Here is a 15,980-nt window from a genome sequence, read left to right on the forward strand (position 1 = left end):
GACTGCCTCCCCACCAAAGGATGCAGCTCACATTCCACTGACACCACTGCACTGGGTCTGGAAAATTGGATAGGATTGGGCCCTAAGATGGCTCTGCATTACCTTGAAAAGAGAGTCGAGTGCCCCAGGGCTCTGTCTCAGGCACTGTGCTGGTCAACGTTTTTCTGAATGATCCAGGCAAGGGAATGCTAATCAAGTTTGCAGATGACACAAAGCTGGGCAAGGTAGCGAATGCCCTAACATCAGGATGAAGAACAATGTACAGCCCAATCCTTAGCAACTTTCCAGCACTGTTGCAGCCACAATGCAGTTCCCTTTCCTTGAGTTGGCTTCCATGACTGCCCCCAACAACTAGGACTGCAAATACCCTGTTGGTACAGCTGCATCAGCACTGGAAAGTTAGTTAGGTTTGGGCTGTTAGGCTGAATCAGCAGTCTCCAAATCATAGGACCGTTGCATGTGAAAAAACCCTTCCCTGTTGCACGCAGCACTTGCTATTCCACACAGCTGTCCATTGTCCTGCCAGCTGATCATCTAGGAAAGTTACTCCAGTCGACTGCTTCTGCTTGTAAATCTGGGCGCAGAGCCTGCTGGGGTGACGGGCAGCGGAAGCGGCTGCTCGACACAACTTTCTGAGACGATAGGCTGGCAAGATTATTATGGCAGCAGCTTGGAACCACAAGCATTGTGCACAACAAGGAAGGGTTTTTTTTTTTTTCCCAGACGTATAATCCAGTCTGCGGGCCAGGGTTTGGTGCCTGCTGAAATGGATTATTGGCTCCTAGCCAACAGAATGAAGTTTAACAGAGACCAAAGTAAAGTCCTGAGCATAGGTTCAAAACACACATTACGTACAGGCTAGGTGCTTGTGCTAGCTTTTTACATATATGGTATAGGTTGGGGACCTTTTTGTGAAAAGGGATCGGACATTGGGTGATGACATCATCACTAAACTTCCAGTTTGCAGAGCACGCAAACGTAACTGCCTGGAACTTAGCTTGGGAGGCAAAGTCTTCCACCCAGTTTGCTATATGCTGGATTGGGACTGGGAGCACTACCTATCCAGGCTCATGAAGCCTGGACGGGTGGCTCTGCTTCTCCCTGTTAGGCACCCGGCAAACCTAGGTGGAAGGTTTTCCAAGCCAAGCTCCATGTGGGCTGGATAACTTTGGCTGGCAGGCCACAACCAGTCCACGGGCCTAGGTTACTGACCCCCAATATAGGGGTCTCATTTCCCTAGGGAAGAAGTCAGTGGCACAAGCCCCCACTTGCAGCTTAAAATGGGTACAGATCAGATATAACATTACCTTCTAGGAAAGCTAGGCCATGGTAGGTTCCCAACAAGGAGGAAAGGTTGCTGGAGCTCCTTAAAGACATTCTTACTTACTCCAAATCCAAGATGAAAGTTGCAATCCCAGGTACACTTTCCTAGGATCAGGTCTAACAGTAGTACTTACCTCTGAGTGTGTGTATGTATATATATATATATATATATATATATATATATATATATATATATATATATATATATATATATATATATTAAAATGACAGGGCACAAAGGAAACCTAGACTAACTACCACACACACCCTTATTAACAGGAACTAGTACTATAAATTGTACTGCTTCAGCCTCAAGCTTCTCTAGCAAAGGAGGGCGGTCTACATCTGTGGTCTTGTAAATCAGGGGCCTTAGTGGTGGTCGATTTACTCCAGTCTACATGACTGATGACAACCACATTAAGGTGCATTTTGGCATGCAGCTGGTCAGTATTCTCCATGATTTTGCTTTGCAATTTCTCTCCCTTCAAGGCACCTGGTGCTAATTGCTCCCAGAGGGGCTTCTCTAATGGATTTTGATGGGCCTGGATCAGCCATCACCCCTGCTCTTCCAGTCCACGCTGCACATGAACCTAAACAGTCCCAGCTAGAATTTGGATCTCTGCAATGTGCCTGGTGGGGTTCTTTCGCTTTGCAAACTCTCCTCTGAAGTTAAGCTCCTTCAGAGCTCAATGTTATGCATGTTTACTTTGAAGGAAACACCATACAATTTTGTTCAGTGAGACTTATTTCGAAGTGTATGTAAGAGTTGCATCCTTTCAGGTTACAAAATCTTATGCCTGCTTGTTTGGGAGTATTACATTCAATTGATGTCTTTGGGCTTTACATTGCAGTAATCATGTATGGGACTGGGCTGTTATAGACACCATGGTGATTTCATTCCTAACCTACATGTGGTTTTTTAGTAATACAATTCTGTATTCAACTCCATAGACGCAAGTCCTCCTGATCTTAGGGGCACTTACCTCTGAGTAATCTTGCATAGGCTTAACTTTATAGCAGTGACCACAACATCTGGTGACAACCCGCATGAGTCAAAGGGGTAGAACTACAGTCCAGACTACATGTCCAAATGTTAAAATGCCTCCTTCCACTTCTCTCCTGGGGATTCAGGGTCAGCATTCTTACTGCAGAAGGAGGCCTTGTCGCATTGACTGTTGCACACCAGGTTGAAATTCAACAGATAGAGGCTTCACTGCATAAGAACATGAGCCCTGTTAGATCAGGCCAAAGGCCCAGCTTTCTGTATCTCAGTAGCCCACCAGATGCCCCAGGGAGCACACAAGACAACAAGAGACTGCATCCTGGTGTCACTCCCTTGTATCTGGCATTCCGAGGTAGACTACCTCTAAAATCAGAAGGCAGCAGATACCCATCTTGGCTTGGAACCTGTGATGGACTTTTCCTACAGAAATGTGTACAATCCCCTTTTAAAAGCATCTAAGCCAGCTGCCATCACCACATCCTGTGGCAAGGAGTCCCACAGGTTAATTACACACTGGGAAAATAAATATTTTCTTTTGCCTGTCCTAACTCTCCCAACACTCAACTTTAGTGGATGTCCCCTGGTTCTGGTGTTGTATGAGAGGGAAAAGAACATCCCCCTATCCACTCTGTCCATCCCCTGCATAATTTTGTATGTCTCAATCATGTCCTCCCTCTGGCACCTTTTTTCTAGACTGAAGAGGCCCAAACGCCGTAGCCTTTCCTCATAAGGAAGGTGCCCCAGCCCCGTAATCATCTTAGTCGCTCTCTTTTGCACCTTTTCCGTTTCCACTAGGTCTTTTTTGAGATGCCGCAACCAGAACTGGAAGCAATACTCCAGGTGTGGCCTTACCATTGATTTGTACAACAGCATTATAATATTAGCTGTTTTGTTCTCAATACCTTTTCTAATGATCCCAAGCATAGAATTGGCCTTCTTCACTGCCGCCGCACATTGGGTCGACACTTTCATCGAACTGTCCACCACCACCCCAAGATCTCTCTCCTGATCTGTCACAGATAGCTCAAACCCCATTAGCCTGTGTGTGAAATTCTGCATCTCCCTTATGGATGCATGCAACATTTCTGAAAAGTCTAGCCTGATTTTAAAGACACAAACTGCAAAGTAAATCCCATTGAGAATGTTTTGCTCCGTCAAGCGGAAGAAGCTGTTCACAACAGCAAGTGCCACATAAAAAGATTTAACCATAAAAGGAAGAGACACGTAATGGGGTGTGGTGGAAGAAGGAAGTGGTGTTTACCTCTGAAAAGGCTAAGCACATCACCTACCACTAAAGGCACATAGGAGCATGTGGGGAACCCTGCTGGATCAGACTTACAGCACAATCATGTGCACGTTTGCATCGCACTGTGAGCAATGAGGTTTATTTCCTGGTAAGCACAGATAGAATTGCAGCTCCAAGGTTCCCAACTGGCCAACTGGATGTCTCTATGAAACCAGAAGCAGGTCTTGAAGCACCCTGCCTCCCCTGCTGCTGTTAGGTTTACACAGACACTAGGCCCAATGTGATCAATGGGACTTACTCCCAGGGAAGTGGGTAGAGGATTTTTACTTTTCCCCTGCTCTGTGACATCCTTACTTGGCAACAAGGGCTTGTTTAAACTGGCAACAAACCCCAATGGTAAAGTTGCTCCAAGACTGCACCAATACAGGTTCTATGTGGGAGTGGGGGGATGGTTGTCTCAAATACAAATACCCTCCCATGGAATATTCTGGTATGTTGACTTTCTGCTTGAAAGGAGTTCTTTACATGCAGGTGCATTAAAAGGCAATATAGAATAACCTTCTCCCTGAAGCACTAGCTTTCTGCATGAAGGGAATTTGTTTCCCAGAGCAACATTTAGACAGGGAACTCACAGCCTACCAGGGACATGCAGTGCAGGTGTGTTGGAACTGAAGTTGCCACAGCTGCTTACACCCAAGGGGACTCGCCTTACACCAGCCTTCTCAGGTGTAAGGACAGCCTCCTCAGGGGTAAGGAGGCAGGACAGCTGCAGTGCTTTTCCACGGACTATGATGGGGTGGTTCAGCCTCACCTGCCACATCCCCACCTCAAGTCCCTGCCACCTAAAATGGAACAGGAAGAACATAAGAAGAGCCCCACTGGATCAGGCCAAAGGCCCATCTAGTCCAGCTTCCTGTATTTCACAGAGGCCCACCAGGGAGCAGAAAAGACAACAAGAGACCTGCATCCTGGTGCCCTCCCTTGCACCTGGCAATCAGAGACAGCCTACTTCTAAAACCAGGAGATTGCCCCTACTCATCACAGCTTGCAACCTGTGATGGGACTTTTCCTCCAAAAATTTTACCCAATCCCCTTTGAAAGGCATCTGGGTCAGATGCCACCCCCACATCCTGTGGCAGGGAGTTCCACAGATTAACCACAAACCTGCATCCTGGTGCCCTCCCTTGCACCTGGCATTCAGAGACAACCCACTTCTAAAACCAGGAGATCGCACCTACTCATCACAGCTTGCCCATCTGATGAGACTTTTCCTCCAAAAATTTTACCCAGTCCCCTTTGAAAGGCATCTGGGCCAGATGCCACCCCCACATCCTGTGGCAGGGAGTTCCACAGACTAACCACATGCTGGGTCAAGAGATTTTTCTTTTCTTTTCTCTCTCTGCGAAAGCAGTCTAGGAAAAGTTCTGCCACTTGGGTCCCCTACGGATTGTACGAACGAGCCCTTACTCTCAAGTAAGCTCCTTGTGAGCCGCCCCTGAGCTCTGAAAGGTAAACAGAGCACTTCCTCTTCCCCTCCCCGGCGGCTCCCTTCCTTTTATAGCTATCTTCTCGCCCAAGACTTGCTGCCACTGTTGCAACCTCCTCCTCTTTGCAAACCTGTAGCAGTGACGTTGCAACCACAGGTTGAAACTGACCAACCCGGAAGCTCGCCTTGCCTTGCCTTGCCAGAGGCTGTGGGGAGCCTGGTTCCCCTTTTTCCCCCTGCGCTCTGGCGGCTGCTGCTGCTGCCCAGCCCGGCTCTGATCCGGTTCATCCGCTCCAGAGGAACCGTGAGTGACCCGATTGCCTCCCCTTCCGATGCCACCGCAGCCCGATCTCCTTTCCCCCCTTCCGATCCTTGACTGCTCATTCAAACCGATTGCAATGGGAGGCAGCATCCTCTCTTGCATGGGGAAGTGGGGGGAGGGCATCCTACAATGGGGGGCTGGCTGATCCGCTAGCAATAGCTGGGGAGGGGGGAGGGTGATTCAGCACCAACCCTTCCCAAAGATGTGTCAGCAACACCCTCTCCCACCCCACCCCACCCTGCCTTTTGCAAGGACAGATCCTGATTTTTTTTTTGGGGGGGGGGGGTGCATTGCTCTCTGAAGCCTGATCCACTGCATGACTACTCTGGAGGAAACCCCTCTGTGTTCAAGGGGGCTTACTCCCAGGTAAGAGTGCATCGGATTTTCTGCCCTGCCCTGCCCTGTGATTATAGCACTTCCAGGGTCTATAAATAGATCTATTTGCCTATAGCTTTTGATCTCTTCCTGGGCAAGCAGGAGAAGAGCCAAGCAAAATATTCTGGGTATGTGTGAGAGAGAAGTTGACCCTCCCCATATAGGCCGGCTGCACTTGAGGCTTTGGGAGGATGTGCTTCATGTCAGGTTTGGGGGAGGATGCAACCAACCTCACACCTCCCTCCCCCATCCGTCATTTTAAAAGCAGGGGAAGTGGGGCCATCTAGAGATCTGGCATATCGAATCTCATGTGTAAATAAGCACATCAGCTTAGGGTCCTCTCTATGTTTCTGGTTGCTGTAATATTTGGGGGGGGGGGAAGGAAAGTGGTCCCTACAAATGGCTTTAAAAATCTATGCTGGGCTTATTATTTTTAGCAGCCCAAGCCGTACATACCTGGATACAGGCACCACTGGATTCAGTAGGGCTGAATTCCCCAAGCAGGGAAGCATGTGTAGAGAACTCCAACCACGCAACCCCATTCTGTGTGCCTCAGAAGTACACAGGGATGGATTTAGGGAGCAGGTGAGCCAAGCAATCACCTGGGACTCAGATGGGATGCAGGGGGATGACAACTGGACATGTCGGCTATTCTTAAAATAAAAATGCTTCCATAAGGTTAGCAGAAAAACATATTGCTTTTATTTGCTTCTCTGTGTCGGGAGTTGATACAGGCCTACAAATCCACGTGTGCATGTTTGTGATCTGTTGTGACAAGGATAAAATCATGTATGCACATGGTGTATCAAAATTGTGGAAGGTGCTACAATTGCAATAATAAGTAGGGTATTCAGAACAAATTGGGGGGGGGCTCCTTGCCTGGGACACTGTGCTAGTCCTAGCGGTCCCTCCTGCCAAGTTCAGTGGGCCACCTCTTATGCCCTGTGAACTTGCACAGTATTGAGAATTTAATCTTTTGTCTGTCCAAGAGTAAAGGTTGGAATCTTGCCTGATTGAATCTGGTTCATTCTAGCCTGAAATAGTGCCCCTGTTCTCCCCTCCCCTCCCTAATCTGCATATGGTCCACAGTGTTTTGGGGGTGGGTGAAAGAGGCTTAAGGGGGGGGTAGAGGGAAAAAATGGAATGCATTCCCCTTTAAAGACCCCCAGGGGTTTAATTCATATCTTGAATGGTGATGATGATCTTTGGATTCACTAAAATAGGAATCATTTCTGTTTGTTTTGGAAGTTGCTTACTTCAAACAGAAATCTCTTCCATTTGATTTTCTTGGGGATTACTCGGTAATACTCCTGTAATATTTGTTATGCACACAAACACACTGCAGTGTGCATAGCAATGCCTAAAACACTAAAACATGATCACAGAAGGCTTGCTCATTCTCTCTTCTTACCTGCTGCAAGCCTAGTTCTGAAATGTAGAAAAAGAGGCAGAAATTTCCGGTGGATTGGTTGCATTTGATGAAGGTTTATAACCCCCCCACCCCCTTTCAGTGGTTGGTGTCAACAGAAGGGCTATTGGTCCATTTCTCATTCATAGTAGATGAAGTATAATGGGGATAAAGCAAAGGGGTCCTGGCAGTTTGATAGCTACTCTTCTGATTTACAGAGCCTTGGCTGTTCAGCCTTGGGAAATTGGTGAGGATTTTCAGCTCCCTTGGGGAGGAAGGTCTGGGAAAAGGAGGGGGAGAGTTGGGAGGTCATAGTGATCTGGCTTCAATAAGTCCATAATAGTCTAAAGGATATTCTAGCAGGATTGGGGGCTCTGTTATATCACTTGCTTTCTGAGATGCATTGCCTTGGAGAAAAGGACAAAAAAGATTTGCCTGATGAAAATCCGGGGGGGGGGGAGAGGGGGGGAAGCCATATACAGTATATGCCTGTCTCTGCCTGTCTCTTTTGGTTGGGCTGATATGGCAGGATTTTGCTTTATTGAGGTTGTGAAGGAGGAAGGGTCCTTCAGCAGAGAGAGAAAGGGAGAGAGAAAAAGGGCAACAGCTCCTTAAGGGGACATGGAATGGTTATGCTTTTATATCTCCCCTCCCCCGAGATTATAGTAGGGATGCATGTAAGTAAATCTCAGACAAGAATTGAAGACCACAGTATTTCTGGAATCTTTGTTCAATCTTTGGGCTTTTGATTGCAAGTATCAGTGAGGTATTGTGGGTCAAATACTGCAAATCAGACCTCCCATAATACAGAAACACAGTGCCTTTCAGCGGAATCCATACACACTACTGTTAAGTCAAGATTGTGCACAGCATGGAAATGTATACTTTACCTGGGCCTGAATGTCCAGGATCTGATCTGAGCTGCTGCAAGTTTTTTGCTCTGTAGGAAAAAAAGAAATTGAGGCTAAACTGTAGCTCATGCTTGATATCTTAATACAGTCTTATTTCCCAGTATACAGTGCTGGCCCATCTGTGAGGTCAACTAAAACAGTTGCCTCAGGCAGCAGATTGAGATTTGTTGGCACCTGACATGCAAAATTCCAAACAGTGAGCTGCTGGTCCAGGCCAAGGATATTCAGATGATACTCTTAGTCCTGAACTGGCCCTGTGCAAAAAGAGTAGTGTGCACATCCTGTTCCCTCCTCTTGCTTCCTCGTGAGTTTCCCCAAGGCAATGATCAGAGACCATGATATGAGCCCACATCCATAATTGTGTGGGGCTGGTTCTGGCCTAAGATGATCATCTGAGGCCCAAATCCTAACCAGCTTTCCAGCACCGGCATAGCAGTGCCAGTGGGACGTGTGCTGCAGTTGGGTGGCACTCACAGAAGCCTCTTCAAAGTAAGGGAATGCTTGTTCCCTTACCTCGGAGCTGCATTGTCCTTATGCTGGTGCTGGAAAGTGGGTTAGGATTCACCCCAAATCTACACATCTACATATAGTGGATTGTTCGAATGAACAAAGAAAATATAGATGTTGACATCATGGTTTTTGGTCATGGCCTTCGGTTCAGACAAATCTATATCTCATATAAGCATGCCGGTACTGAATTTTGGCTTGATTTTGCATTGATGCTTGGTTCCAGTCCTGGAATGTCCATTTAAAAAACTGTGAGTGCACAGTTCACTGGAGACCCTGCTGGAGTGGAGGGAGACTCCCTGCTGGAGTGGAGTGGAGACTCCACTGGAGTCAGCTGCTGGAGACCCTTGGACCAAATACAGGCTGTGAAGTGACAGTACAGGCATCTGGCTTCCTTGCCCCTTCCCACCAACTGACAGCTTTGAATAAGAAAAAAGGTGTGGATGAATGTAACTTGGAGGAAAGTGGGGCATCGGACTTTGGTCTGCCCACCCAACTTTCCTGTCCAATTGGCTCACTGGCAGAAGCCCAAGGTCTGATAAACAATTTGCTCAGGGAATCTGAATCTAAATTTACCAGGTCAAGCATAATGTCCATGTCTATCCATTGTGTGCTGCACCAAAATGTGTGCCACAAACACTTCCAAGTTGCAGCAGCCACTAATTCAACAGTTGCTACTTTCTTCACAGGGGTTACAAGCTGCAGCCCCAAGTACTGTATTTCTCTCTCCTTTTTATGAGTTTCTCAGAAGCTGGTTATAGTTCTCCAAGTGTTGGCAAACGCTGCTTGCTCAGCCACTTATTGTGGGCCTGAGCTGGTTAGATTTCATTTGAATAAGAGCCACTGATCCCCTTATGTCAGAGCAGAGGCTGGGCTTGAGACCTTCCAGGCTTGCCTCTATGCAAATATGGCACCTGTTCCAAGCTGAAACATCTTGCTGTTTGGGCTGCTGGCTGAGCTGTGATCAGACTGGCTTGTAAGAAGAGCTGGGGTCGGTCCAGATGGTCCAACCATCCATAGTCTGTTGGATTGTGAATAAGTAAGGAAGGTGTGATGACTCCATGTGACTCCCTTCCTGCACACCCTAGAAATGCAAAGCTGCCAGGTTTGTTAAAACACAGTTTTCCTGTCACTTGTGAACTGAGAATCTAATTTAAAGGTCATTCTAAGAAATCAGGATTCAGTTGTGACTGAATATAGCTAGGGGGAATCTCCATGCTCAGAAGCAGTGTACCTTTGAATACCAATATGGGGGGGGGGGTTTCCTTTTATGCTGTGGTTTTGTTTGTGAATTCCTAGAGGCACCAAACTGGCTACTGTTGGAAATAGGAGGGGTGGACTGGTAGAGCCCTTGGTCTGATCCGGCAGGGCTCTCTTTATGTTTTTATTGTATGTGTGTCTGTAGCTGTTTGGTTCATACAAAATGTTCTATACACCAGGAATGAGGTGCATGAACTTGAAGCAGACTCTTATGCAAAATTTCATGTAGAACTGGCTCTTAGTCTTCATTCTGGGGCACCTGGAATTTGCCTTGGCTGGGCACTTCCATGCGTTTGAAAGATAATGCTAGAGAACCTTTGTCCTTGGTGTGTGCTCTGTAAATGGGCTTGGTAGTGAGAGCTGGTATTTGTGCAGCGGTAGGAGGCTGTGCAGGGAGGTCTTCTTGTCTGTCCCTCCTCTGCCACCACCGTGTTAGGTGATCTTGGCCAAATGAATGTTTTCCTAGTTTTGCTCCACCTCTCCAATATGGGGATAGTACTCTTGGCCTACCTAACAAGGCTGCTGAGATAAAAGATTGGTGGTGTTGGTTGTAGTACATTTCTGACCTACCTTTCCTCTATGGAACTCAGAGTGGTACACAAGATTCTTCCCTTCCATCTTATTATTGTAACAGCCCTGCAAAGTGGGTTAGGCTGAGAGATGGTGGCTGATCCAAGATCATCCAGTGAGCCTCGTGGCCAAGTGGAGATTTGAATCTGCATCTCCCCAGTTCCAATTCAACCCTCAAACTGCTGCAGTCTGCTGTCTATGCATGAAGAATACATGTGAAGTGCCCTGAATACTTCAAACAACAATATATAAACTCAGAAAGGTGGGGGGAAAACAACTAATTGCCCAACTTAATCAAAGTTGTTTGAGTACATTGAAGACAGGGAGAAAAACAGGCTGGCTGCTTTGCCTCTAAAGACAAAGAGACCAGATAACGGGATGTAAGAGGTTTAGAGTCTAAAGCCAGTTAGAAGCTTGATGTGTACAGAATGGCCAGTCTAGAATGAATGAATGAATGAATGAATGAATGCTGTCTTCCTTATAGTGAAAGTTACTTTTCAGCAGTTGTTCACAGTGCATGAGTTACTTGCAGCTGGAAATCCCTCCCCCCCACCTTTAAAAAGGCTGCCTTCCCTCAATCCACTTCTTTGATAGAACTCATGACAATATATACAGTATGATTCTGTAGTGGTCTCCTACTGGCCAAACTTGGACCTGCCTAGTCTGAGCAAGTTGGCTACCAATTGTGCTTTCAGATCATGTCTCAAACCAAGCCAGTTCTTAATTCAGTTCAGTCCTGCTAGGCAGAATCCAGGGTTGCCAACCATTTTTTCTTTAACCAGCTCTGCAGAGCTAGAATTGCGTTGTGATTTGCAGACATCAGCAGGAGGTTGTGCTTATCTCCCTGCTGGGAAGAGCAATCCCTGCTGATTTCTGCAGATTGGGTGCAGGAGCAGTTACCGTTCCAGGTTGCCAGGTCAGTTGGCAACCCTTTCTGGGAACATATTCTGGCAGTTCAAATTCAGACACAACTGGATCAAAGTGATGTAGACTCTCTCATCTTCCCATCCTCTCCTGCCACCATAACTCAGCTGTTCCATATCAACAGTTTTGGATGGAACTACTGTACTTTGAAAGATCAGCTTATGATTTTCCTAAGGGGGAAGTAGGCTATTATTCCAGAGCAATCTAACAGGAAGTTTCTCTCCTGTTAGCCTGTGATGTTAGTTCCGCAATTGGTATTTCTAGCTGTGTAATGCTTCACTGCTAGTAACTGGAGTCGTGACTTCCAGTTTTTTTATGCAAATATACTGTTATCTTCTCCGCACAGCCTGCTAGAGAGAGAAATCTTCCTCTTTCATTTGCAGTGGTTGGATTTGCCCCACAACATGAAACCTATACAGTATCTGCAATTGCTTGAAGAGACACCAACAAAGCATTGAGATTCACTAACTGCCCCCCCCCCTGGCAGCTATCTAGATAATATTAAACCTAATTATGTAAACTCCTGAAGGATCCTCCTCCCCTACTGTATAATTATCGTCTTCTGTTCTGTCCCTGAGCAAGAACCTAAAAGGAACCCTGCTGGATCAGATGACAGGCCTATGGCTACCTGCCCTGCAATTGTGGTGCAGCTGTAATGAATGAGCATCCATGAGTGTTGGCATCACAGTGTGTTCAAATAATTGATATTTGAGTAATTTGAACTCTTCTGAGTAGGCCTGCCTCCTCTAGAAATGAAATGTTTCTTTACCTGGCCAGTGCCTGGAGGTGAAACCCACAGTAGGTCTGGTGGCAGAATCGGGCTGGAAAGTTTAGCATGATTGAGAGGAAGAGGAGTGAAGTTACCTAGAGTGCAGTGGTCTTCCACTTTTTTCATGCCATGAACCCAATGAGTAAATTAAATAAAGTAGGAGACTGGAGACCCACTGCCAATCCCGCCCCCTTGGGACCCAATCTAATCTGCCACCTGCTCCCACCCTGCTCACCCAGTCTCCCCCTACTTCTAGTGTCTTTACAACACACAAGAGACTGTATAGGATTATATTAAGAACTCAGTTTTGATAAGGCAGTACCATTATTGGATCGGATCCAAACCCTCCCCTGCGCAGGCTTTGAAAGCTTGCTGCAACACCCCCAAATGAGGCTTTGCAACCCCATTCTGCAAGTTAAAATTCAAACACAATGGAGGCCCAAATGACTGTAGGGCATTGTCTTAGTTTTTGTACCCCACACAGTTTATTGCCATGCCGTCACACTCCACAGTCAGATGTCTCATGAACAAACGCATCTGTAAAACAGCTACCACATTTTCCAGACTCACAAAGAGAGTCTGGTCCAACAAGAAGCTGACGGAACATACCAAGATCCAGGTCTACAGAGCTTGCGTCCTGAGTACACTTCTGTACTGCAGCGAGTCATGGACTCTTCGCTCACAACAGGAGAGGAAACTGAACGCTTTCCACATGCACTGCCTCCAGCACATCCTCGGCATCACCTGGCAGGACAAAGTTCCAAACAACACAGTCCTGGAATGAGCTGGAATCCCTAGCATGTATGCACTGCTGAAACAGAGACGCCTGCATTGGCTCGGTCATGTCGTGAGAATGGATGATGGCTGGATCCCAAAGGATCTCCTCTATGGAGAACTCGTGCAGGGAAAGCACCCTACAGGTAGACCACAGCTGTGATACAAGGACATCTGCAAGAGGGATCTGAAGGCCTTAGGCGTGGACCTCAACAGGTGGGAAACCCTGGCCTCTGAGCGTCCCGCTTGGGGGCAGGCTGTGCAGCATGGCCTTTCCCAGTTTGAAGTGACACTTGGCCAACAGACTGAGGCTAAGAGGCAAAGAAGGAAGGCCCATAGCCAAGAAGACAGACCAGGGACAGACTGCACATGCTGCCGGTGTGGAAGGGATTGTCACTCCCGAATCGGCCTTTTCAGCCACACTAGACGCTGTTCCAGAACCACCATCCAGAGCGCAATACCATAGTCTTGCAGGAGGTCTGGTCTAGAGGGTAGAGCCTCCGTCTGCCTGAAGATAACATCCACAAGGTCGCCAGTTCGAGGCCACCGGCACCGTGCGACCTTGAAGCAGCTGACAAGCTGAGCCAAGCTATTCCATCTGCTCTGAGCGTGGGAGGATGGAGGCCAGAATGTGAAGCCAGATCGGAATGAAACACCTGAATGTAGTGGTTCTTGAAAGCAAGAACCTTCTTTCAAATTGTAAAAATCCCTATTTAATAAGGGATTTAAATAAAGCCTGCCTATGTTAACCGCCTTGAATAAAGTCTTGAATAAAGACCAAGAAAGGCGGTATATAAATACCTGTTGTTGTTGTTGTTGTTGTTGTTATTATTGTTATTATTATTATTATTATAGTCTTTCGAGACTGAAGGTTGCCAACACCTGAAAGTGAAAATGCATGACAATTTTACAAAATTCAAGAAAAGAGACCCCTGCCCTGAGGGGCTTACACTCTGCAGTTCAGCCAATTTTTTTGGATAGGAACAATTTTTCAAAATCTACAGTTAATTGTATAATGACTAATAAGCAAGAAAAATCAAGGGACCAACCATGAAACATGGTTGATTGATGGGGTCTTCCTAGGCTGAATCGCTACAGGGCTCTCCAAAAGGTGGAGCCAGTTCTGTAGGCGACTGAAGCCACTGGGTAGAGTGATATGGAACACGAGGGTGGCTTATCTTCACCAGGGTATTTTAGCAACCTGCACCTATGGAGCCACTTACATGGGCACAGCTCAGCACATTTCATGCTTAGTGGTGACCTTTCTATAAGGGCAGCGCAAATGCCATGAAATAACAGAGGAGGTTTTTCCCAAGTTTTTGAGACAAACTTGTTGTGGTGTTGATCGTGGTGCCGCACACTTGGAGGACAGGTTGCAGAAGTTGAGAGGGGAGGCTGTGAGTTCTGTAGCCCACAGTTTTAAAACCACAGAAACATTCCACGGCTATCTTGCTTCTCTGTGTATCACCAGCCATACTCATTCTCTTTAAAAAAATGAAAGAGATTCATTTCCATGGAACTTCCACTACATGGAAGGCCCAATGAAACTGCTGAGTCACTCACATACCCTTTCATCAGTGCTGCAAATCCCAGGCATGGAGCTTGTGTCTGCTTAAAAGAGCACGTCCTCGGAGAGACCCCGTAGAACAGTGTGACGTTGGTCAGACTTGGACTGGGGTAGACTCGGGTTCAAATTCTTATTCGACCATGAAGCTTACTGAGTGACCTTGATGAGGGGGCAAGGGAGGGGCAGATTGGGTCCTGGGGGGAGATCGGCAGCACCAATGCTCCTGATGTCTTAACCCCTTTCCTGGGCTCGATCCTGTGGTGCAGTTCAATGCAGACTTGCGACCACAAAATAACTCTTGCAGGTCCAAGTAGACCCCTCTGCGCCATGGAGGCTTACGTCTGGTAAGGGAACAATTGTTCCCTTACCTAGAGGAGACCTCTGCAACTGCCCCCCCCCCCCAAGCCATAGGATCCAGCAGGTACCATTTTGGCCCTCTGTATCAACAGGGGGCAGAATAAACAAGATAGCATAATCTTATTTATTCTGCCCCCTGTTGAGGTAGAGAGCTTGGGGAGCTTGCAGAGAGCCTGTTTGAGAGCTTGGGGGTTAAAGAAGCAATTGTAAGAAAACATCACTGTTAGTTTTTTTGCATGGGTTTTATTTCTTAAGATGGGCTCATAATTCAATTGAATCATTTGCAGCCAAACCTTTTCTACAAAGTACCCTGACTTGACTTCAAAGGTTAAAAGGATGCACAACTTGCTTTGTACACAAATCTCTCTTCCTCTGGGTAGGTTTATAGATATTGCTGTCTCTGTATTCCAAGGGTTTGTCATCTCCTTTGGTGTTTGGTAATTGTCTGCATCCTCTCTTTAGAGCCCAGTTGAAAGGGCTTTTTTGTGGTCTGTTGCACAGGTCAGTTTGGGGTTGGTGGTGACATGATAGCCTGGAATAATCACCTCTTGCTACTGGATCCCTGCAACAAACTACTTTCTACATCAGGCAGGTAATATTGATGAGACTTTTGTGGCTTTGCACCTGCCCTTTGAAGGCAAGGCAAGAGGAGAAAATGGTACTCCTTTGCCCATCCCATTACAATAAGTTCCTTTTGTGGTATAGTGTAGGACAAACCGGGCCTCCCAAATCTCCTCTAGAGCAGTGGTTCTCGCACATTTAGCACCGGGGCCCACTTTTTAGAATGAGAATCTGTCAGGACCCACCAGAAGTGATGTCATGACTGGAAGTGACATCATCAAGCAGGAAAATTTTTAACAATTCTAGGCTGCAATCCTACTCACGCTTACTCAGGAGTAAGTCCCATTGACTATCATTGTTAAAAGAATATACATAGTAGCTTGTTAAAAGTACGGGTCTGTAACATTTCCCCAAATGCAGTCACATCAAGCATCAAGTCTAATATATTCAAAATAAAATATTGAAATGAATGGAGACCCACCTGAAATTGGCTCGTAACCCACCTAGTGGGTCCTGACCCACAGTTTGAGAAACACTGCTCTAGAGGAACATATAGGGGAAGCTGTTGTTTCTTGTGTCAAGAAATTAGAAGGTCCATGAATTCAGGCATTGGCTAA

At 46.7% G+C, this 15,980-nt stretch overlaps 1 protein-coding gene across 1 annotated transcript in view; it reads left to right on the forward strand.

Annotated features, from left to right (window-relative positions):
* The first annotated feature begins 5,304 nt into the window (after nt 1-5,304).
* CYRIB (CYFIP related Rac1 interactor B) overlaps nt 5,305-15,980 on the forward strand; it is a 76,229-nt gene continuing 65,553 nt past the window's right edge. Inside the window, exon 1 of the mRNA XM_066623279.1 lies at nt 5,305-5,362. The gene's annotated coding sequence lies outside the window, so the exon portion shown is untranslated. The remainder of the gene's footprint in view (nt 5,363-15,980) is intronic.

The sequence above is a fragment of the Tiliqua scincoides genome, chromosome 4 (assembly GCF_035046505.1).
Source record: "Tiliqua scincoides isolate rTilSci1 chromosome 4, rTilSci1.hap2, whole genome shotgun sequence".
Classification (NCBI taxonomy): Eukaryota; Metazoa; Chordata; class Lepidosauria; order Squamata; family Scincidae; genus Tiliqua; species Tiliqua scincoides.